This window comes from Talpa occidentalis, unplaced genomic scaffold, assembly GCF_014898055.3.
Source record: "Talpa occidentalis isolate TD23 unplaced genomic scaffold, MPIMG_talOcc4v2.1 talOcc4.17, whole genome shotgun sequence".
Taxonomy (NCBI): Eukaryota; Metazoa; Chordata; class Mammalia; order Eulipotyphla; family Talpidae; genus Talpa; species Talpa occidentalis.
In genome coordinates this window covers 36,605,474-36,630,010 of record NW_023601754.1, presented here as the reverse complement: position 1 = coordinate 36,630,010, position 24,537 = coordinate 36,605,474, and the positions used below count along the sequence as shown (strand labels likewise).

The 24,537-nt window shown below is 41.5% G+C and overlaps 1 long non-coding RNA gene across 2 annotated transcripts in view; it reads right to left on the bottom strand.

Annotated features, from left to right (window-relative positions):
• Positions 1–24,537, bottom strand: part of LOC129146080 (uncharacterized) — a 46,332-nt gene that overhangs the window by 5,210 nt on the left and 16,585 nt on the right. The window contains exons 3-4 of one of the 2 annotated variants that reach the window (XR_008552488.1): positions 13,098–13,200; positions 8,536–9,058 (exon numbers count right to left, since the gene is read on the bottom strand). The exons of the other annotated variant lie outside the window; for it this stretch is intronic. This is a non-coding gene — a long non-coding RNA (uncharacterized LOC129146080). Of the gene's footprint in view, positions 1–8,535; positions 9,059–13,097; positions 13,201–24,537 lie in introns of those variants that run through there. 2 annotated transcript variants of the gene reach the window in all.

Here is a 24,537-nt window from a genome sequence, read left to right as displayed (position 1 = left end):
GGAGGTTTTTTCCAAGACAACAAAAAAATACTTATTTCTACAAGACCCACTTTTTTTTTAAGTCCCCCTTTTTTTTTCCTTAAAGAATTAATTTTTATTCATACAATAGCTGGGGTATAGGCCAGAGGTGATGGAGGGTGAGAGGATTCACCAGAGACAGAGTGGGAGCAGAATAGGCAGACAGACCAAAAGCACTGCTGAGGGGAGCAGCGGGTGCGACAGGAGAGGTCTGCTGTGCCATGTGGGAATCTCCCTGGCCGGCAGGGAATCGAACCTGTGCTGCAGGAGCTGTGGACAGCTTCACAGCACTGTGCTCAACCCGCTGCGCCACCAGGGAGGCCCTAAGTCCCCCTTTTTGGTTCTGACTGTACCCTGTTGGTCTTCATCTTTGTCACTGAGTCCTTTATCCATAGTGTCTATCAGTCTGTCCATCCATCCATACTGTGTCTGACAATTCCAAGGTTTGCTATTTGAGGGTGGAGAAACTCTAAACAATGTTTTTGTTTTATCACCTAACTCTTACACATGGTGGCTTACCTTCCCACCACTAATGATTCTGAGTTAGTTCTTAATCTGTGGTTATCTATCCTGTGGATCTAAACAGGATACTTTCTTCCCAAGAGTTGGATTCTGCCTCTGATCACCAGAGGGCACCACTACCAGGGACTTTGGCTTGGCTTCCTGCCTGCACCAGTTGAGGACTTTATTTTTTTTTTCCTTTTCTTCAATTTATTTTTGTAACTTTATATATTTTTTACATCATTTTTCATTTTTGCACAATGTACGCATTTTCATCTTGGTTATAGTCCCCATACAATTCCCACCCCCCTTATTGAAGACTGTGTTTTAACAGCTGTGCTGCTGAAAGCACCTGCCCTAAGGCAACCCATCCTCTCCCTGCTGTTAACAGCTCTGACCTCAGCTTGCTTTCCTTAGAAGCCTCCCCTAAAGTTTGTGAGAGCAAAGAGAACTCAGGGGGTGTGTCCTCTGCACTGTTTGGCTTTGAGAGGCTTTAGAAGCTACACTAACTGATTCCCTGTAGAGCAAGATGTAATTTCCAGGTAGTCATCCTGGTGTTTCACATTTCACTTTGGGATTTTTTGGTTGCTGTGTTGAGATTTATTCAAATAGATTGTTGGCAATTTACAGTTATCCCAGACAAGTGAATCCCACTTGAGTTCGAGCCACTCTATTCTTGAGTTTCAATATTTACACTTCTACTTCTCATTACAATTTTTATACTGCCCCGAACTTCTTTTAGCCAGGCCCTCATTTTTCTGAGTTTGGGCTGGAACATCACAAGGGCCTGCTATTCCCATAGGCCCAGGGGTAGAGTTATGACCCTAGCCAGGCCCATCAGCTACTCCCATCCCTGGAATCTGAGTCTTGAACCAAGGGGCTTGAATCAAAACAGCTGGAGCTGCTGAGACAGGCCAAGAACGGCCCTGCCTTCAAATGAGGGTCCCTCCCAACCCCATCTCCCCAAGACCTGGTTCTTCTGTGAACTAGCTCAGATCCCGCCAGTAAGCTGCTTTTCTGCATAAGACTCAGAGGTAGTTTCCATTGCTTCTGACCAAAGAAAACTAGAATGACCTGTTGGTTTAGTGTTTGGAGTATCTATTATGCCTAAGGACTTTTATTCAATGTCTGACACATGATTATTGTCTAACAGGGCCTCTTCAACAATTTAAGAACATGACAGTGACTGAAAAACAGTAACCCAGTGGCATGGACTTGAGTTTCATTTTGGTCGATGTCCCAATGTCTGCAGAGTAATTTTTTTAAAAAATGCATTGTGAAGGGCCTCCCTTGTGGCACAGCAGGTTGAGCGCAGCGCTGTGAAGCTGTCTGCAGCCTCTGCAGCGCAGGTTCCATTCCCAGCAGGCCAGGGAGAGGCCCACATGGCGGGGCAGACCTCTCCTGTCTCGCCCACTGCTCCCCTCAGCAGTGCTTTCCATCCATCTGCCTGTTCTGCTCCCCGCTCTGTCTCTGGTGAATTCTCTCAACCTCCCGCGCCTCTGGCCTATACCCCAGTTCTTGTATAAATAAATAAATCTTTAAAAAAATGCATTGTGAAATATTTTGCACATGCAAAAGGATCCCATTTAAAGTATACACAGTTAGATCACAACCACAAATAGAACAACATTCTCGGCTTTCCACAATCCCAGATCATGAACTAGAGTAGAACAGGAGAGGATCGAAGCCATTTGTTTGCTGTTTCCCCTAACATTCCTCTTCCTTCCCAGCAAGGTAACCCCATAGATTTTTCTTAATCCCGTCACATATATCAACATGCTTTATTACAACTTAGCCTGAACAAAATAAAATTATTAATAAATGTTAGAGTCCCTGGCATGAGCATTCCTGTACAAATGTTTCATTTAACCCAGGTTATAAAATGAAGCGATAGGCCAATTCACTCACTCTTGAACCCCAACCTGGGCCAGAGCTTGGGCCACTGTCTGCCTCTCCACACCTGAGAGGGGTGTTCAGACAACACACTGGTAGTGTTGCAAAGTGACAGGAGCCCCTTTAAGGCAAGCAGTCATGTCATCACCGTGCTGTTTACGTTTGTGACAAGTTGGGAGTAATCCAAAATTCATCAATAGGGCATTGACAAGATAAATGACAGTACTATAAAACACCACACAGATGCTAGCCAGAATGACATAACTCATATAGAGCTGAAAGATGTTGGGGGTGAAGTATTATATATATATGATTGCACATTTATAAAATCAACATTGATTAGATGTTACTAGAGGAAGTTGGACACATAATACCAAAGGATTAACACTGGCTTTTGAGAGGTGGAATAAAGGCCTGGGATTATGAGAAACTTTCACTTTATACATCATCTGTTTCAATAGCATTTCAACTACCCTATTACCTCAATCTCATAATCAGAATTTTTAAAAACAGTGGTGGCGCAAGGGGTTAATCACTGCACTATGAAGCAATCTGCAGACTCTGCAGCACGAGTTCGATTCCTGGCCAGCCAGGGAGCATCCCGCATGGCGCAGCAGACCTCTCCTGACTCGCCCGCTGCTCTCCTCAGCAGTGTACTTCGGTCATTCTGCCTTTCTGTTCCCCACTCTGTCTCTGGTGAATCCTCTCACCCCCCGCATCTCTGGCCTGTACCCCAGCTCATGTATGCATAAATAAATAAATCTTTAAAAAATGCAAATGTACATGTTCTCTTTACTACTGCTCCTTTTCAAAGAGAGTTTTGAAAATGAATTATTTCTGTCCTTACAATCTGCCTGAGAAAATACAAAAAGGCTCAAAATAAAGATAAGGAGGTTTTTGGCAAGAGAAAAAAGTTTAGAATCGTAACATTTCTACAGGTTTATCGGTGTTCCCCAGTTGATAATTATTTCTGAGGATCTTAAAGATTTTCACCCCCTAATGCAAGGTTCCTAATTGTCATTTATCTTCCACAGATCAAGACATCCCTGGTGTCATCTATAGAACTTCAGCTGTTCAGAGCTGAAAGCTGCCTTTTCCAACTTAAAAGCAGTTAGAGGATCTAAGGTATATTGTTCACTCACCAGATGCTTTATAAATGGCATGAAGAGAATTAAAAATACAATTTTGTAAACTCATCACCTGACTTCATCATTTTTTACCTACAATTATATTTACAATGTCAAGTGCAATTTCTACCAGAACATGAAAGGCACATAGGGATTTACTAGCTAAAAACACAAACTTTGTCAAAATCAAATTGTTCTTCAAAAAAGTCCAAAATACGTTTGAAGGAGATGTAGTCATTCAGTCCTCCTTGGTCATTATCCAAATTAAAGAGATCCTCTTTGTATTATTTGGAAATAATGAATCATCATCCCTCTTAAACTCTCCATGGCATTTGATAAAAGCAAATAAAGAGATTGACTAGGTTTGTAAATAATTGGTACCTATACTACAATTATTCAAATATTCCATGACCATGGCAGGCATCACTAATTTAACTTTGCACTCTGAGTTCCCCTAATCCTCAATTTCTTCTTTAGACCACTTCTCAGAACAGGTAGTCACTACCAATCAATCATAGTTGTTCCGCAACAAAAACCCTAAAGTAAAATCAGCAGACTCATTTTCCCTTCCAGAGAAAAAACATTTCTATCCAGTAATCTTCATCCTATAAAACAAGGTCATCTCATACCAATGGCAAGTTCTACTACAAAATCAAATATTAATTTCAAAAGTAAACATTTTTAGATTATTTAAGAGGAAAATTTGTAAGGTTATCACTTGTGGCTTCATCAAAGTAGCACAGTAAAATGATACTTGAACAAAGGGTACTTTTTCATTTTGTACTTAATATTCATTAGATTGAAATCTTTAGATTTCCTGAGACAATATGAAAGTATCTTCTAATGTGAACTTCCTGCAGTCTGAACAATGCATACTTAGCAGTGAAAACAAAACAAAACAGTCTTTGGTTTTAAGGAAGAGATGGTTAAAGAGTTACACACAGGGGTTGGGGGATGTGCACCCATTTCCTTGTGTGAGTTCTCCCCAGAGATTGTAAGGAGGTGGAAACTACCTCACTGTGGATAACCCCCTCCCACCACCACTACCCCAAAAATGAGATGATGGGATGGATCGCAGTTAAAAGGGTGAAGCCTTCAGTTAAAGGAGGGATGGGCAGGTGGGAGGCCATGTTGGAGTTTCAAAACATTTTATCTGTAGCCATTGGCCTTATAGGCAGTTTCTAGCCCTACTCCTACAGTGCAAAAAGTAAATATTTGTGTCTTGGAGGAGGGGAGGAGTTGTATGGAAACCCAGGGAGGAGGGAGAAATGAAAAAAGTCACAGAAGGAAAGAAAGGGAAAGACAAAGAAGTTAGCTGGAAGGAAGGCAAGGAAATAGTTTACAATGCAGCAAATCTTACTGTAAAGGGCCAGATAGTCAATATTTTGGGTTTTGTGGGACTGCCATATTGTGATTTATAGTAAATATGTGTATATTTGGTCATTCACATTGTAACAGAGACACCTCCATATAAAAGGGAAGCACCCGGGCCTTGCCGGTAGCCATTTGAGCGCAGTGCTGTGAAGCTGCCCACGGCCTCTGCAGTGCTGGTTCAATCCTGGCCGGCCCGCGAGGATCCCACATGGCGAGGCAGACCTCTCCTGTCTTGCCCGCTGCTCCTCTCAGCAGTGTATTTCGTCAGTCTGCCTGTTCTGTTCCCTGCTCTGTCTCTGGTGAATCCTCTCTCACCCTCCCGCGCATCTGGCCTGTACCCTGGTTCTTGTATAAATAAATAAATAAATAAATAAATAAATAAATAAATAAATAAATCTTAAAAAAAATCAAAAAATTAAAGGTAGGCACCATTTTCCATTGTCAGTATTGTAGAGATAAATCAGGAGCAGTGGGAACTGGCATGACTGGAAAGCTGGACCCTGTTTAAAGGGAGCAGCCATGGCCAGATCCTGTCGGTGACCACCAGTTTGCAGCTTGTGTGAGAAAGAAAATCTTGCCCACAGCTCAGAAGGAAAGAAAGGCCCAAAGCAGTAATGAGTTTGTGTGTATCAGGTTTTAAAGATTCAGAGGGCAGGAGGAAACTAGGGACATAATGCTAATTCCCTAAAATGTTTGCTCTGGAGACCTCCTAGACCAGGGTAGTCTCTGATGCAGCTTTGGGTCTCCACAGCAGATGTGGTGACCCCATGCACAAATGTGGCCCATACAGCCAGTGCCCCAGCAACCTCCAAGAAATGGAAGGAAGAAGTCAAATGTTCCAAGATGACCAACTAGCCTCTCATTGTTCAGGACTGGAGGTGACAGTAAAATATACATCTACACACCTGCATACATTGCACATCCACCTGCAGGGGCAGCGACAAAGACACACATGCACACCTATATGTTCCATGCACGTGTGCCTCTGTACATCCAGGCTCACACATCTACACACACATGCAGGCACAGATACAGACACATGGTATACAAGATAAAGACACCCAGAGGAGTTCTCCTTCCTATTCCCCTTCCCCACCACCACATACGCAACTTCTTCATCAATTAGAGATTACTGACTGGCACTCTTTAGGGCAGATCTAGCCTACTGGAGATTCATTTGGATCTTATAACGATAAATAAAAATGGAATCATTTCCAACAATAAAAAAATGCAAAGATTTCCTATAAAAATATAGATTTGTAATTTCTCTCAAAACAAACAAAAAACCAAACCAGAATATATGGTAATATTGGGCCCACATTCCAGCATGGCAAGTTGGAGTACAGGGTTGGCTGCCCCTGCCACACAAGTCATGCTCTCAGACTGCCACAGGCCCCACCACTCCCTACTGTCTTTCTCCAGTCTGCCACATTATGGTAGGTTGTGTGGAGAGCCTTGAAATAAAGGGAATGAGGAAAGAATAACCTAAGAGCAGAGCCTGAAGCAGAAGGAAATAAGAGAGGGAAAGAAGAAGAAGAATATGCAGTGGATGCCTCAGGCTTCCAGGGGCATACAGAGTGATTCAAAAAAGCTTTATCCTTCCTGAATCATCACTGAAATCGTAATCACTGTTTATTGGACAGAGGAGCAGTGTACTGTGCTCTCTATATTATTTTAATTCTTACAATTAAATTCATTCTTTTATCCTGCTGAGTAGGTTTTATTATTTCTATTTTATAAGACAGACTCAGAAGATAAATAACCTGAGCTAAGACTTTAACCCACATCTTTCTGACCCTCAAACCTTCTCCTGTCCTTTTTAATTATAAAATATTTAATATGAAAGCACAAAGGATATCTTTCCTTTCAAAAAAGAAATTAACACAATGCAGTGAAAGGCAATAGGAGAAAATGTTAGCAAGTCATGTATCTGATAAGGGGTTACTATCCAGAATATATAAAGAACTCCTGCAACTCAACAAAAAAATCAAGTAATAACCTAATTTAAAAAGGGGCAATGAGCTGTGTTGCCATCTCTCCAAAGATGCTATACAAATAGCCTCCAAGCATAGGAAAAGATGAACATCACTAATCTTTAGGGAAAGCAAATCAAAACTACAATGAGATGAGATATTCTATGCTCGTTACAGTGCAGAAAGTAACAACAGAAGCACAACAGAAAGTAACAAGTGTTGGCAAGGATGTGGAAAAACTGGAACACTTGTGCACTGTTACTATAAAACGGTGACGGTAAAATGTTAATGTAAAATGGTGCTGCTGCTACGAAAAAACAGTATGGCTGTTTCTCAAAACATTAAAAATAGAACTACCCTATGATCCAGCAATCCCGTTTCTGGATACAGATCCAAAAGAATTGAAAGCAGGGTCTCAAGAGACATCCACACACCCGTGTTCAGAGCAGCAACAGTCACAATCGCCAAGAGGTGGAAGCCAACCAAGTGTCCACTGACAGATGGACTTTTCTTTAGGAAATGTGGAACATACAATGGAATGTCATTCATCCTTAAAAAGAAACAAAGTCCTGTCAGATGCTACAGCATGGGTGGATCGTGAATATGTTATGAAGTGAAATAAAACCACCACAAAAGATAATTATAGTACTATCCCATTTACATGAGGTGCCTAGAGTAGTCCTGTGCAGGGTGCACTGTGGTGCTCAGCAGAGACGGGCGGGGAGGCAGGAGGAGGAGGTAAGGAGAGGAGTTACTGTACAGAATTTTGATTTCATGAGATGGAGTTGTTCTGGAGATCTGAGCTGTATGCTTAGCAAATGGTTAAGATGGCAAATTCTGTCACGTGTTTTTTATAATTAAAAAAGGGAAATTAACTCCACAGATGCAGGTAAGGTCCCTGCTATGGCCAGGCGGGCAGTGTCTCTCCTTCTGCTCCCTGCACCCCCGCCATTACTGCCTGACTCCTGGTAGTTTTTACATGCTGTGAATCACACATATCCATAAACAAGAGGCAGCATTTTGTGTTTTAAAACGGTCTTGCACCATATGTAACGTTCTGCTGCTTGCTCTTTCCCTCAACATTATTTTAAAATCTGGTCCATTCACTGTAATTGCTGTCAAGTTTTCTCTGCCATGAATGTGACTCTTTATTCATTTTCTTGCTGATGGACACTTGAATTGTTTCCAATTTTAAAAATAGTCACAAATATCCCCGCAGAAAATGTTTCTGCACAGGTCTCCATATGCAAGGATGAAGGACTTGGTGTTGGTAGGACTAACTCATTCCACTCATTGCTTGGCTGTGCTGAGTGATGTTACAAGTTCCTGGAACGTTTCCTCTACATAAAATAAATCAACTTGTCATTCTATTTCTCAATGCCAGTGACCAAGCCCTGAAGGAAATGAAGACCGAGAACTAAACTCCTTTGTTGCGAGCTCTGGGATTCCCTACAGCAGGAATCTGATCTGACAGCAAACCCACAGGCTGCCCCGCTGCTCTCTGGGGCTGAACATTGCCCAACTGCATCAGGCCCTTTTTGCTGTCCGGAGAGGTTTGAGGTTTCCGTGAGAGCTGGGCACATGGCATCCAGCCACAGGCTGGCGCTTTACAAAGGACAAAAACAAACAAACAAAAAATGTCCCTTTCCCAAGCTTCGATCCCCTTACAAATTGCATTGATGGCTTTAAGGTCTGCCTTTTCTAATAAAGGCAACCGTGCCCCAGGCTCCTGATGCCTTTAGAAAAGCAAAAAAATAAATTCTGCATGCAAGGGGCTCTTCAGCCAGTGCAGAAAGTGGGGAGCCGCTCAGTGCCTAGATCTCCAAAAGGCGCCTTAGCCATTTATTGCTGAGGGAGATAATCACATTGCAAAACAAGCAGTAGGAGGTGAGCTTATTTCTGATTTGGGTTTTTAAAGCACAGTATAAAAACACAGATGTAGAAAATATCCGACAGACCCCACCCACACCTCTGAGGAGCAGATTAAGAGCGCAGAGGAGGTGGGTGGGGATAGGACCTTTGGCTTTGGGCTTCATTTCATTGTCTACTTTCTCTTGAGTAAACACCTGTCACTTTCTATATAGGCAGGAACGTTTCCAGAGGACAGGCTGTGTGCCGTTCTTCCAGCCCCTCTGTGAGGCCCAAGGGAGCAGAGTTCATTGTAAAAATATTCTGTTAGAAATAATTATTAACAAAGGTTATTGTACGTCAAAAAATGCATCCTATTTTTAACACTTATGTGTCAATAAGCACTTACTGAGTAAGAGTTAGAATGAGAAGAACCTTTTTTGGAACAAAGTGTGATGTGTCTAAACCAACCAGCTCATTAAGGAAGGACGCAAAGTGTCCCTCGCTATAAAACAAAACCGTTTAAGAGACGAGTGACCCATCTGTCAGACTGGCTGTTGAGATATTCTGCCTCATGACAGAAATAGACATCCTGGATTTATACACATCAATTTCCCGAGACAGATAGGGGAGGGGGGAAGTTTGAGACAACGAATACCTCAACTGCCATTTATATGAAATGGGAAAAAGGTGACAAGTGTCTCGATTGTGGCCCAAGTCTTCTGCCTGGCTCTTGAGGTCCTCCCCAATGCAGGCTTTTCCCGCACCACCTCGTTTGCCCCCTCACCTCTGCCCCCCCACTACCTCCTCTCACCACCCTCCCCACCTCTGCTCATCTTCTTGCTCCACAGCTTTGCCTAGCTCTCTCCTTCTGGCCCATAGTCAAGAACTCCCACCTCCTCAAAATGTCACAATCTTTGGTGCGAACCCCTCCTGGGCACCCACCTCACCAAATCTCACCATGTCAGCTGTGCTCCAGACATGACTCCACCTGCTGTCCTCCTGAAAGGTTCCCCTACCGCACCCCCATCTCCATCCCTGACTAATTCTGTCACTCACATCTTTCCTTAAGACTCACCTCCTACCTTCACCACTGAAAAACCTCCATTATTAATAGTTTGTGACACCTCTTCTAGTCTATTATTAGATCATTAATTCTCAGAAAAATAAACACAAGCAAATACTATTATTATTGCTATCTTACAGATGGGGAAACTGAGGCTCTGAACCCAGGTCTCTCTCTCTCTCTCTCTCCAAGTCCTGGGCTTTTTTTCACTGAGTCACATGAAAAACTTTGGGGAACCTTTTGTCCTCTGTATGGAAACGTGAGGTTCCTAAAGAGAGAGGCTGCATGTCCTATTTGTTTTCCTGTTCCCAAGGCCGAGCACAGGCCCTGACAGTAATGCCAAGGCCAGGAGGGTGAGCAGGAGGAAGAGAAGGGATTCTTACTGGGAGGTCACTGGGGATAGTTGGGCACTGGCCCCTCTGAGCACTACTTTTTCATTCATCCAACAAATGTTTGCTGAGCAGCCCTGTGCCAGATATAACTACAGATGCATGAACCAAATAAAGTTCCTGCCCACTGAACTCAGCTCCTTGACAAAAAAGTAAAAGCAGATATAGGATAGAACATAATGTCCATGCTAAGTGTTAGGAAGAAAGCATGAAGGATGATGTGCCACTCCGGAAAGGGCATTCAGGGAAGGAGGCTGCTCTGAGGCAAGTGGACCTGGGCCACCTGGAGGGGCTTGCAAGTGCTCCAGTTGGGAAGCTGTTGCAGCAGGAAAGATGGCAAAGGTTCAGACCAAGCAGGGAAAAGTGGGTTTTAGCGAGAAGCAGCTGGACTTGAGATATATTTCAAAAGTAACACAGTAAGAGGGACCTAAAAACAAACTTGGCCTGGTTCTTCACAATCATTCTCATGGCAGGAAATTTTTCACTTAATAATGCCTTTGATGAAGCCATTATAATTATTAAGTTTATTAAATATTGACCTTTGAGTGCGTGCTTTTTTAATATTCTGCATGATGAAATAGGAAGTAACCATAAAACATTTCTCCCATAACTGAAGGATAGTGATTCTCTTGGGGAAAAAGTACTTTGTGTTTGAGTTACCAGCCAAACTAGCTCCCTTTATTAATTATGAAACATTTTTAGTTGAGAGAATGACTTCCAAAGTGTGTTTATTCAGACTTACATATCTGGAAAACATTTTCTTGAAAGTAAATGAAGCGAGTCTATTATTCCAAGGAAAGCAACTGAAATGTGTGTTGATAATGATACAAGTTGGGCTTTCATGTGAAAATTATTATTGCTAGAGCTAATAATTTGTGATTAGATAATTTATCTGAATGTCCCACTAGAAAACTGATCTCAGGACCTTTGCACTTGCTCCCTTTAACTACCTCATTCACCAGTTCTAGTATTCGTGATAAAGGGGTGTTTGGAGAAGCCTTATCCATCACCTTCCTTTCCTGACATTTGTCAGAGAAGTGACAGTTGTCATTTTCTCTAACCAGAATATGAGCATCACTGTTTAATCTTCATTTAAATGATGCTTCATCAGGAAGACTTTTCCTGAATCTCCCCTCCCTTCCTCCATCTCATAGATCAGAATAGGTACTCTTGGCACCTTGACTCTCTCCCTCCCTCCCAAAAACTAGTAACAGGGGATTACAGAGTTAACTTCTGAGAATATTAGTTTTGTCTCAGGCTCCTCCATTCAAAGTAGCTCCATGAGGCTAGTTTCCTTGTTTCGCTTTTTCACTGCTAGATCCTCAATTTCTAGAACATGTATTGAAAACATGAGTGACTGAAGGTGTGTGTTTAACTGTATGTGGGCCAGCTGAAGTTACCAGCTGTGGGTCTGCAGCTGTGTGTGGTCATGCAGCATGGAGCGTGGCTGGTACATGGCATGATTTGTAAAGATTCTTTTCTGAAAAATCAAACCATGGTAAGCTTCATACAGAATTTTAGTTTCCAGACCATTTAGAAGACAAGATACTTCTGTGTTGAGTGAGAGAAATAGGGAGAAGTGGGGTCTGTCTTAGATCCTCACAATCTCCTCTTCACCCTCCTCTTTTGCTCCTGATGGACAGTGTCACGGAAGGAGGACTAAGAGAAGGAGCAGGGCCCTTTCTTCCACAGTGTCCTTTCACTCCCTCCTCTCCAGAGAGAAGGCAGAGTGCAAATAAGGCTGTTTTGTCTTATGTGGATTTGGAAAATGTGCAAGTCAGAGAGGCCTTTGGATTCAGTGACAGGTTGAGAAAATAAGTTTTAATGATGAGGAGAGAAGGAAATAGATTGTCAAAATATAAATTCATCAAGGCATTCCCCCAGGAGCCTGTTTTGGCAGTAAGGATAATTAAGCTTAAGTTTTAAAGGTCAGTTTTAAGCAACTGATGAGGCAAATGGCAACAGTGACATCATCCTGGTCTCTGTATCTGTGGCAACTGAAATTCTGAAATGTGATTACACATAAAACTAGAACTCCTGTATTAGTCTAAGCATCAGTCCCAAATAAGTACTTGAGAAAGTAGGTGAGCCTTTCATATCCTCTTGGATGACCGCCACCAAGAGCTGGGAAGATAAGCAATAAAAACTACTGATAAAACTGCCTGCTAATGAAACAGGCCCCCAGGTCTCCAATCCCATCCATTTCATCTGTGTATTGGCCTGAAGCTGGAGGGTAAAGGTAGCATAAGAAGGTAATTACCCGGGCATTTGAATGACCTCTTTGAAAAAATAGCTGTTTTGGGCCTCCCTGGTGGCACAAGGGGCAAAGATGCAACCTATGAAGCTCTTCGCAGCCACTACAGCAAGAGTTCAATCCCCAGCCAGGGAGCTACCCACATTATGCAGCAGACCTCTCCTGACTCACCCACTGTTCCCCTCAGCAGTGTATTTCAGTCAATCCGCCTGTTCTGCTCCCCATGCTGTCTCTGGTGAATTCTCTCACCTCCCCCCCCCCACCCCGCACCTCTGGCCTGTACCCCAGTTCCTGTATGCATAAATAAATAAATCTTTAAAAAAATAGCTGTTTTTTTCCCCAATCATGAACATAACGATTAGAAAAGAAACCAATATACCTTCATTCAAGAAAATCTCTAAATTCAGACAACTATCAAGACAAGCGTACCTGCAATCTCAATTGGGGTATTTCTTTCCTGTCTTTTTCCTGTGCACGTATTTATTGCATAAAGTTAGAACACTGTTATGATCTTTTTTCCATATCATCATTCTTTGAATATAACTTTTGACAATTGCATAAAATCCTATCCTATAAACCAACAAATTATTTTATACTTTGTCTTGTTTATTCCTAATGGCAATACTGATTAAGATGTTAATTCTTACACTTCACCTTTTACAGCCTGTTGCCTGTCCTGCACAGACCGTCTCGCCTCCACTTTAGGAGGTGGGGCTCTTGGCATTGATCTAACCTCACCCTGGGTCATCAGTTGAAGCTGAAATGAGAGAGACCCATTTAGCATCTTGCACCAACATAAAGACAAGTTGCAGGAATAATGAGGAGGAACCAAGAGAAATATAGCCACAGTGGTAGACTTTTACCCACTTATTTCAGTTTTTGTTGGACTAGATAGAGGGAAAGAAGTGAGGACATTAAATATAACAATATAAAAATGAAACAATTCAGTATTTCAATGTATTTTATGTCATCTATAAGAGAACTGAGTTCTTATATGTACTATATGAATACTATATTTTATTCACAGTATATGAATAGTCTGGAAAAATTATTAATAACCTACAATAACATACTTAATAATAAACTAAAATTCTAAAACCTATTCCCTGAAAAGTAGGCTTCTTTTTAAGCATGGATGGGAAAATTATAAAAATAAACCTAAAAGAACAGCTCTCCTCCCTGCCGCCTGTGACTATGCAGGCGTCTCTCTGTTTTCCTTTCTCCTTTTCTTAATAAGCCTGTTCTTTTAAAATATAAAAAAAAATAAGGGAAAGCCCATGATACATAAGTTAGAAATAGTACAAGTCACAATATCTGATCATAACATGATAAACCAAGGAATAAAGTAGAAGCAAAATGTACACTCTTTGAGAATGTGAAGATTTTCTATCAAACTGCTCTTGAACAAAAAATAAATGTATGGACCATTTGGGAAATAATGCTGGTGAAAACATTACATATCAAAATCCATGGGTAGAGCTAGATCTGCATGCAGAGGAAAATGCCTAGCCTTAAAACACTCTCTACTGAATAAGAAAAAAACAACAACACTAAACCATAGCAGTTTGTCCAAGAAGCATCATTTTTCCTTCACAAGTTCCCCGCAGTGGTGATTTTGTTAATCTTCCCAAAGTCAAGTTTCTAGTTAGGCCAAACACTCAAAGATGCAAAACAATAAATATCAATAGAGTTCAGAAAGTTAGATATTAAATGCCTGGTTGTTTATTTCAAAATGTATATTGAGGTATAATTCACATACCACATGCACTTCACCCACTTTAAAGTTTAAAATTCAGTGTTTTTAGTATATTCACAATATTCACAGATTCATGCTTCCACCACCATCATCAATTTTAGAACATTTTCAGCACCATTAAAAAAAAAAAAACCATAGCCACCCCCCACCTAACTCCTGGCAACAGCTAATCTGCTGTCTGTCTCTGTGGATTTATCTAGTCTGAACACTTCATATAAATGGCATCACATTATCTGTAGGTAGAGGAGAGTAGAGAGTGACTGCTTACTGGTTCAGGGGTGCTGAAAAAGTTCTAGAACCAGATGGCTCCAGCTGGGTGGTCACACAAGAACACGATTAACGTGTACGCGTTAAAATGGTCACTTTTGACTGTGTGTTCTTTCCTGTAATCATAAAAAATGTAGTATTTGTGAAGTCATTGGACACAATGAGATCTAATTTAAGAATTAGTCATGCATATTTGTGTCACATTGTATTAAGAGAAAACAGCAAACGTTACCAGTGAAATATCACCTCAAACAACAAATATTTTAGTTCATTTAACTAAAACAAGGGGTTTAGGCATTTTGTTTCTTCAACAAGGTATACTAATTTTAACAAAACAAGCATAAGGAGTTTAAAAATGTTTTTGCTATAAATATGCAACGTGCTGTTTTGCATGTCAGTAGACTGCTATTTGAGGGCTACAGCAAAGACTGGAATGTCAGGTTAAGAGGCTGGCCTCACCTAATTCTCTGTTTTCCTTACTCTAACCAGGCAAGATAGATGAACCTCCAGCTTCCCAAGTCCCTCAGGATTTCTCCCTTCAGCAGCAGTCAGCTACATCAACAGCAAGTTTCTTTCCTAGCCCTCTGGACCCTGGTGGGGTTCAGCCTGTGGGGGAAAGAGGAGGCAAATACCCAAGGGTTGTCTGGTCCTAAAGGTGATAACATTGCAGGGAATGGAATAAAATCGTAGTGCAAATCCAAGGCATCCACCAGGTTGGGCTAAACATCCTTCTGCTTCATGTGAGGGACCTTAGCGGTCAGTTTCTAAATAGTTTGGGACTTTCAGAAATGAAATTATTCAAGAATATTGCAGCCAAGCATTCATACGACAGCTTGTGCTACTGGCTGCATGTTAGTCATCTTCAGGATTTCCAAGCCCTTCCTGGCCCAGCCCCACCCAGAACAAACTGAATCCAGTGCTGGGCATGGATATCCTAGTGTTTAAAGCCCTTAAGTGATTCCACTGTGCAGACAAGGCTGGAGGTAAAGTCCTGAGAAGCTTGACTGGAAGTCTGACACATCTTCCATCTGCCAATACTCAAGCAGCTCAATTTAGCAGGTATAAACTTTGGGAGGAATCAAAGTCCTGCTCCCAAAAGAACCCTCCAGAAGTTCTGTTACAAAAGCTAAATGGAAGGAAGAAACGCAAGGAGACAGGTGAACCTTACTGTTGTTCATTCACTCACCCCCTCTGCCTTCATTCATTCACTCACTCATCTACTCAACATTTCTTAGGTTCTGCTATGTGCTTGACCTTGGGGAAACCAAGATGGTAGAAAGGTGTGGTGCCTCTCTTGAGAAAGCTTGTGTGGTCGGGCCTGCTGGCCTAGGGGTTAAGTCTCAGTGTTATCACCGCTTCAGCCTGAGTTTCATTCCTGGCCAGGGAGCTGACCCATATGGTGCAGCAGACCTCTCCTGTCTTGCTGCTGCTCCCCTCAGCAGTGTATTTCAGTAGATCCGTCTGCTCCCCACTCTGTCTCTGGTGAATAATCTCACCCCCCACACCTCTGGCCTACACCCCAGTTCTTGTATGCATGAATAAATAAAATAAATATTTTTTAAAATTTCGTGTGCCTATGTTCTGTGTGTCTGGAGCAATCAGGAAAGGGGCGCCTCACCTAGTCTGAGGCAAGAGGAAGGAACACCCAGATTTCTGAAAGAAGGGACCCCCTCCTCGGGGAGGACCAGATGTGAGCCAAGCATTGCACTGCACTTCTGAGAAGGCAGCAGAGGCCATGTGCCTGTGGTTCTCAGCCTGGGCTGTTCCCTGATATCCCACTAATGTGTGTTCCCACCCAGAAATCTGGTTTCATTCATCTGCAGTGGGGTCTGGCATTTATATATTTTAAAAAATTCTATTTTTTTATTGAGGTGAAATTCACACAACAAAATTAACCTTTTCAAGTTACAATGTCCCACAGCCACCACCTCTGGTGCCAAAACATCTTTGGCTGATCGGTTGTGTCCACCTTTGCTGGTTGTGAACAGAGCCGGTATGAACATTCCCACACAAGTATCTATCAGCTGTTTTTTTTTTTTTAAGATTTATTTTATTTATTTATGCATATAAGAGCTGGGGTGTAGGCCAGAGGTGTGGGGGTGTGGGGTGGGTGAGAGGATTCACCAGAGAGAGTGGGGAACCGGTGGAATGACTGAAATACACCTCTGAGGGGAGAAGTGGCTGAGACAGGAGAGGTCTGTTACGCCATGTGGGTCAGCTCCCTGGCTGGCGATAGCTCCATAGTGCTGAGACCTTGCGCCAGCAGGGAGGCCCACCTACCAGCTGTTTTCAATCCTTTGGGGTATATACTGGACGTCTATATATTTCTAAGGCTGTCCCAGGGATTCTAACATGCAGTCAAGATCCATCCATTGTCCAAGAAAGTCCAGCCAGGAAACTTGTGCAGTTAAACACACCTGCCTTCCCCTAAACGCCCCTCCAACCAACCCCGCAACTGTGCTTACTTGCAAGGATATTTTCTACCGGTAGGTGGCGATCTTGCTTGCATATCCAAGTTTCTCAAAGGTTAGTCCGTGGTAGCGCAAGAAAATTAACCTGGAAAGGGTTCTAGGTAGAGGATTCCTTGGCAGAGGAGCTGCTATTTGGAAGTAGCAAGAGAAAAGTGCTCAAAGCAGAAGCATTTCCCCTGGTTCTGATGTCTGGTTTTTAGGAGGAATTGCCTTTTTTTTAAAAATTAAACAAAGCTGCTTACTTTTTTTGTCAAACTATTGAAAAATCTCAAAAGTTTAAAATGTAGGGCTTTTTTTCCCCCTTCAGGTATTTTTTTCACTTGCTTCATTTTCCAAGGCAGCTTAGAAACCTGACTTGAAAAGCAAAGGCTAAGAAGGGCTGTCCCTGCAGGAAAGTGCCTGCACAGGCACTGGGGGTGGGGTGGGGTGGAGGAGTGGACCTTTAGAAGACTTTGCGCCAATCATTGAAATGCAGGGTTCCTCCATCCTTTTCCAGCCTCCCCTTGTTGTACCTTAAGAACCAGCCATATGGGGCCTCCCTGGTGGCGCAAGGGGTTAAGACGCAACCTATGAAGCTATCCACAGCCACTGCAGCACGAGTTCAATCCCCCAGCCTGCCAGGGAGCAACCCATACTGCGCAGCAGAGCTCTCCTGACTTGCCCTCACCCGCTGCTCCCCTCAGTAGTGTACTTCGGTCAATCTGCCTGTTCTGTTTCCCACTCTGTCTCTGGTGAATCCTCTCACCCACCACACCTCTGGCCTGTACCCCAGCTCTTGTATGCATAAATAAATAAATCCTTAAAAAAAAAAAAAGAACTAGCCATGGACCTAGAGGCTGGAAGGGACCTCTTAGATGGAGTTGCTGGTCAGATTCCATGATGGAAAATGATTCTGAAAAACAAACAAAAAACCTCTCAACATCCACAAATGTCCAAAGGTGTCAAGTGGCAGTGACAGCTGGGAGTTAAAGTACAAGTCTCCTAACTCCAAAAAAAATAAGTTGGGAAAAGACACCACCCTTTACAAAAATGGTGTGTAAATCTCTTTGTGGTCCACTGGAACAGATTCTCAACTGTTAGTGTCAGCAAGCTTGAATTGCAACAAAAAGTTTAAGAAGCCCAAACTTCAGAGCAAAAAACTAAAATAATTTTTTTTTTTTTAACAGATGACCAACACACAACCCTTCTGGGTTTGCACAAGTTAGACATATTCCAGCCTCTCATCTGGAAAGACGATAGTGGATGTGGCTGCTAGACCACAGGTGAGTCTCTTCAGTAGCATGCCTGGCAATGTGAGTAGAACATCCGAGAAGTCAGGAAGTGTGGGTGACAGGCAACTTGTGCAAGGATTTCCCTGATGTGGGGCATGACGCTGAGTGTCACTTGTTTCATTTATAAATTTTTTTAAATTTATTTTTGAGTGGAACTGGGGTGTAGGCCAGAGGTGCATGTTGAGAGGATTCACCAGAGACAGAGTGGGGAGCAGAACAGGTGGATCTACTGAAATACACTGCTAAGGGGAGCAGCGGGTGAGACAAGAGAGGTCTGCTGTGCCATGTGGGTAGCTCCCTAGGGATAGAACTCAGGCCATTCTCCTGGGAGGAAACTGTGTCCTCAGCTGGCTGGCAGTGGGGCAGCTCTCCACGGTGTGGTGGTCTTGCCGCCCACAAGCATAGATTGAGTTCCACTTTTGTTGTCTCAAGGAAAACCACAGCTAACATCTCTCTGTTCCAGTCCTGAGAAGTAGGAAGGAACTACCATGGGCAACTTTGGGAATGGAAAGGACAGACCCCGGATGGTCTAGTTCCTTTCATTTACAGGAGTGGGGGTTAGTGACCTGTCACTTTGGCCAGCAGATCAGATGTCAACATATTTTTCCCCCATTGAATCCCAAGTGTCTTAAGGCCAACTCAGTGGACACTCCCTTTGACAAGTGCCTGGGAACCTCTTCTGGCTAAGTCTCCAGAGAATTCTTCTTGGCTACTGATAGACCCTATTTCCTATGATCTGAAAACCAAAGGAATAGTGAGTTTTCATAACATTCTGGTTGTTTTTTTGCATGGCTATAATTTTTTTAAGCATGCACGCACGCATGTGTGTGTTTATGTATATAATTCTTTGTATATATTTCCTAACTTTGGGAACAGATAAAGTATCTTATTTATTTGTGCAACAAATCCTGTTATCCCCCTTGATGGGAGTTGGTGTTTTATAAGCATTTGTTCTTTGATTGAATAAAGAGAGGAAGTTTCAAGTTGAAGATTGGATTCAAATACTCACAGCCCAGTCAAGATTTTTCTTTCATAGCTGTCATTTTTAGGCTTTTTCCCTATACCAGGACCCCTGGAACATTTCTCTTCTGTCCTATGCATATTATCTGTTATCACTCATTTGGAGTTTAATGTCACATAGCCTTTTCCTATTCAGAGTCTTATTTTCTCACCAAGGTTTTCTCCCCTCAAGGGCCAGGCTAATGCTTTATGCACTTACAACATCCAGGTCAGTATCTGGTGCAGTGCCAGGCCCACAGAGAAATTTGAAAACACTACTGAAAAGAACAGTCTTAGCATTTGTAAAAATTCACGGGGTATTTTAAATAACATTTTAAAACGCTTTTGAAAATTATTCCTTTTTTTCACAAGCCAACCCTTTTAACTCACAAATTTTATTCAAATTTATATTTTAGGTTTATTTTTAATTGTAGTAAAATGACATATAACATTATATTAGTTTCAGGTATAACAATGATTCTGGGATTTTTCTATAATATGAAATGATCACCGCCATGAGTCTAGTTAAAATCTGGTATCACACATACTGAGAAAATGACTTTTCCCTGTGATGATAACTTTCAGGATCTATTTTCTTAGCAACTTTCAAAAAAACAATACAGTATTATTAATTATAGTCTCCATGCTGTATGTATTTATAACCCAAGACTTATGATTTTATAACTATTGATAAAAGTTTGTAACTTATAACCACCTTTACCCATTTTGCTTACAGCGGACCCTCAGCTTCTGGCTGACCACCAGTCTTTCTCAGTATCTACGAGCTTGCTTTATTTTTATTTTTCAGGTTTCACATGTAAGTGAGCTCATATGCTACTTCTCTTTGTCTGACTTAATTCACTTAGCATATCACTCTCAAGGCCTATCCATATTGTTGCAAATGGCAAGATTTCATCATTTTTTGTGATTGAATAAATATTCCATTTTCTTTATCCATTCTTCCATGAATGAAACACTTAAACGATTTTTACATGTGCAGTTCAGTGGTATTAAATACACTCATATTATTGTACATCCATCACCACCATCCATCTCTAGAACTTTTCTTACCTGGCAATAACTGAAATTTTATAATCAATAAACAATTGCTAGTTCTTAGCAACCACCATTATACTTTGTCTCTATATATGTGACTATTCAAGGTACCTTATATTAGTGGAATGGGATGCTATACTATTTATCTTTTTGTATTTGGTTTAATCTCACTTAACATGATGTCCTTGAGATTCATCCAGGTTGTAGCATATAATGGATTTCCATTATATGTTCACACGTTTTGCTTGTCCATTTATCCATCCTGGGTGGCTTCCACCTCTTGGCTATTTTGACTAACGCTGCTCTGAACATGGGTATACAAATATCTGTCCCAGTTCCTGCTTTTCCTTTGGGTCGACACTGGAAGTGCCTTTCCTGGGTTACAGGGTACAATCTTTTGAGGAACCACTATCCTTTTCTCCATCAGGACTACACCATTTTACATTCCCACCTGCAGTACACAGGGGTTTCTGTTTCATATATCCTTAATCACATTTGGTATTTTCTGTTGTTTGGGTTTTGTTTTTGTTTTAGAATTGTCATCCTACAGAGTATGAAGTGCAATGTCTCTGTGGATTTGACTTGCAACCCTAATGATCAGTGAGACTGAGTTTCTTTTCATGTGCTGAACAGCCATCTTTACACGGTCTTTGGAGAAATGTCTGTTCAGCTCTTTTGCTGACTTTTAATGAGATTATTTTGTTGTAGTTGAGTTGCAGATGTTCTTTAAATAGTCTGGATAGTAGCCCCTGACCAGACATTTTCTCCTATTTCCTAGGATACCTTTTCACTCTGTTGATCATGTCCTCTGACACACAAAAGTTTTTCATTGTAATATAGTCCAATTTATTTATTTTTCTTTTGCTGCCTGTGCTCTGGGAGCCATCTTTAAGAACAACCTAATGATTTGACAGTGTAACGCAGTTTTCCAAAATGGTTCTCTACCCCTAAACTATTAGAAATTCTATGTCAATCTTCAAGCAGGAAATGTCACTATTTCATTTAAAAAATTGCAGGAGAATTGAATTGGTAAATGTGGTTTTAACAAGGAAGTTTGCTGCTATTACTGAAAATGCTTGAATATTATCTTTGCATTGTACCCCATGAGTAATAAGAGAACCTGAGTCAGCCAGTTATCAGTCTTCCCCGGAAGATGTAAAAATATGTGTCCTAGCTCTCTCAATCAATAGACTTGGCCCACAGCATAAATGCAACACAGTTTCATTACTGGGTGAAACTCGGTCCTTTTCAGAATATCTTGTAAGGAGCAGAAGGGTGAGGCATGGCTCTGCTGACAAAATGTGGGGAAAAAGCACAGCACTCTGAGGCTGTCCATAGCCTCTACAGCCCGAGTTCGATCTTCAGCTGGCCAGGGGGCTGCCCACGTGGCGCAGCAGACCTCTCCTGTCTCGCCCGCTGCTCCCCTCAGCAGTGTATTTCAATCAATGTGCCTGTTCTGTTCCCCGCTCTGTCTCTGGTGAATCCTCTCACCCCTGCACCTCTGGCCTGCAACCCAATTCTTGTATGCATAAATAAATAAATCTAAAAAAAAAAAAAACAAGAAAAAAAGAGAATGTCTAAGACTGTTACTTTTGAAAATTTAACAGAACAAATAGTATAAATTTATCTGAAATGCATATACATGACTAGAATACAATTTATGCTTCAGAAGAAGAAGAAATCAAAAAAACCATCCCTTTTATTATCGAAACAAAAAAAATCAAATACTTGGGAATAAATCTAACAAAAGAGGTAAAGGACCTATACAAAGAAAACTATAAAACACTGTTAAAAGAAAATGATGAAGACACAAAGAAATGGAAAGACATCCCCTGCTCATGGGTTGGAAGAATAAACATTATTAAAATGGCCATCCTACCAAAAGCAATATACAGATTCAATGCTATTCCAATCAAAATTTCAATGTCATTCTTCAAAGAAATAGAACAATTATTGATGAAATTCATATGGAATCACCAAAAACCCCGAATAGCCAAAGCTCTCCTGAAAAAAAAAAAAGAAGGGAATGGAGGCATCACACTCCCAGATGTCAAACTATACTACAAAGCCATAATCATCAAAACTGCATGGTATTGGAACAAGAACAGACACACAGACCAATGGAATCGAAGAGAAAATCCAGAAATAAACCCATAGATTTATGGTCAACTAATCTTTGACAAAGGAGCAAAGAATATGCACTGGAGCAAAGAAAGTTTGTTCAATAAATGGTGCTGGGAAAACTGGGTCGCTACATGCAAAAGAATGAAGCTTGACTACTACCTAACACCATGCACAACAACCAACTCAAAATGGATTAAAGAACTAGACATAAGACCTGAAACCATACAATACATAAAAGGAAATATAGGTGAAACACTACATGATATGCACATCAAAGACATCTTTACAGACACATCACCCAAAGCAGTGATAGTGAAGGCAAAGATAAACAGCTGGGACTACATCAAATTAAAGAGCTTCTACACAGCAAAAGAGACAATAACAAAAACAAAGAGAAAGCCCACCGACTGGGAGAACATTTTTGCACACAACACTAATGATAAAGGACTGATCACAAAAATCTACAAAGAGCTGATGAGACTCAACAAAAACAAAGAAAATAATCCAGTCAAAAAATGGGCAGAAGAGCTAAAAAGAAACTTCTCTGAAGAGGAAATGCAAATGGCCAACAGGAATATGAAAAAATGTTCAACATCACTTGTAATCAGGGAAATGCAAATCAAAACTACCATAAGAGGGCCTCCCCGGTGGCGCAGCGGTTGAGCGCTGGGTTGCGAAGCTGCCCACAGCCTCTGCAGCGCCGGCTGCTCCCCAGCCGCTGGGTGAGGGTCCCACATGGCTCGCAGACCTCTCCTGCCACCCGCTGCTCCCCTCAGCAGTGTACTTCGGTCCTTCTGCCTGCTCTGCTCCCTGCTCTGGCTCTGGTGAATTCTCTCACCCTCCCGCGCTTCTGACTGTACCCAGTGCTTGTATAAATAAATAAATAAATGAACAAAAAAAAACCAAGAATTCTCCTTTAAAAAAAAAAAAAAACCTACCATGAGATATACCATCTTACACCAGTGAGAATGGCACATATTAAAAAAACTAGCAACAACAAATGTTGGCGAGGGTGTGGAGAAAAAGGAACTCTTCTGCACTGTTGGTGGGAGTGCAAACTGTTCCAACCACTATGGAGAGCTGTGTGGAGATTTCTGGACCTACTAAACATAGAGCTTCCATAGGATCCAGCAATTCCACTCCTAGGTATTTACCCAAAGGACACAGAAACATCAATTCCAAAGAGCACCTGCACCCCTATGTTTATAGCAGCACTATTTACAATAGCTAAGCTTTGGAAACAACCCAAATGCCCAAAAATAGATGACTGGATCAAGAAGATGTGGTACATATATACCATGGAATATTACTCAGCATTCAAAAAAGATAAACACATGCAATTTGCAGCAACATGGATGGCGCTGGAAGGGATCATGCTCAGCGAAATAAGCCAGAAAGAAAAAGAAAAATACCGGATGGTCTCACTCATAGCAGGAATCTAGAAAACTTAAATAAGGGACCAGGAAAAAGAATAACTATAAGAAAGAAAATATCAAAATCAACAAACAATTATGAACCAGAGACACTCCATGGGGGGTGGGGAAAGGAGGCATTGGGGTCAAAATAAGGGGGTTGTAATTGTATGGGGAATATAAAAATAAAATTTAAATTAAAAAAAAATTTATGCTTCAGAAAACAAAGGTGGATTCGGTGAGCACCATAAAGGAGACGCCCATAAAGGAGAGGAAGGGAGGTCCCCAGGGTGCTTGGAGGGCGACTTTGTGCTTCTACTGGTAACAGAACTACCCAAAACTTCAAGGATGATGTGCAGAACATGCTGCTTAACCCCACGTACTTGTTTTTTCACTCATATCTGGCATCCATGATTTGCCCACATCTATTCTATGTGATTTAAAGAAGTTTCTCATACATTCCCCCCAAATTTGTGTTTCTTTTCGTGGGCTCACATAAAAATGTCTCCCCCACATAAAACCTAAACATTCTCAAGTTGACAAAAACATTTGAAGTCTCAAAAACACATTTTCACATTTGGGATTTTCAAACTTTAAAACTCAGGAGTTTTTCTATTAAAATAAATGTTAACCTTTTCCAAACACATTTTATTGATATGTAGAAGAAAGATAGTCCTAAAATAAATGTATGTAAGTTATACCTTAAGGTTCTTAGTCATGGAGAGTGCTGATAAAATG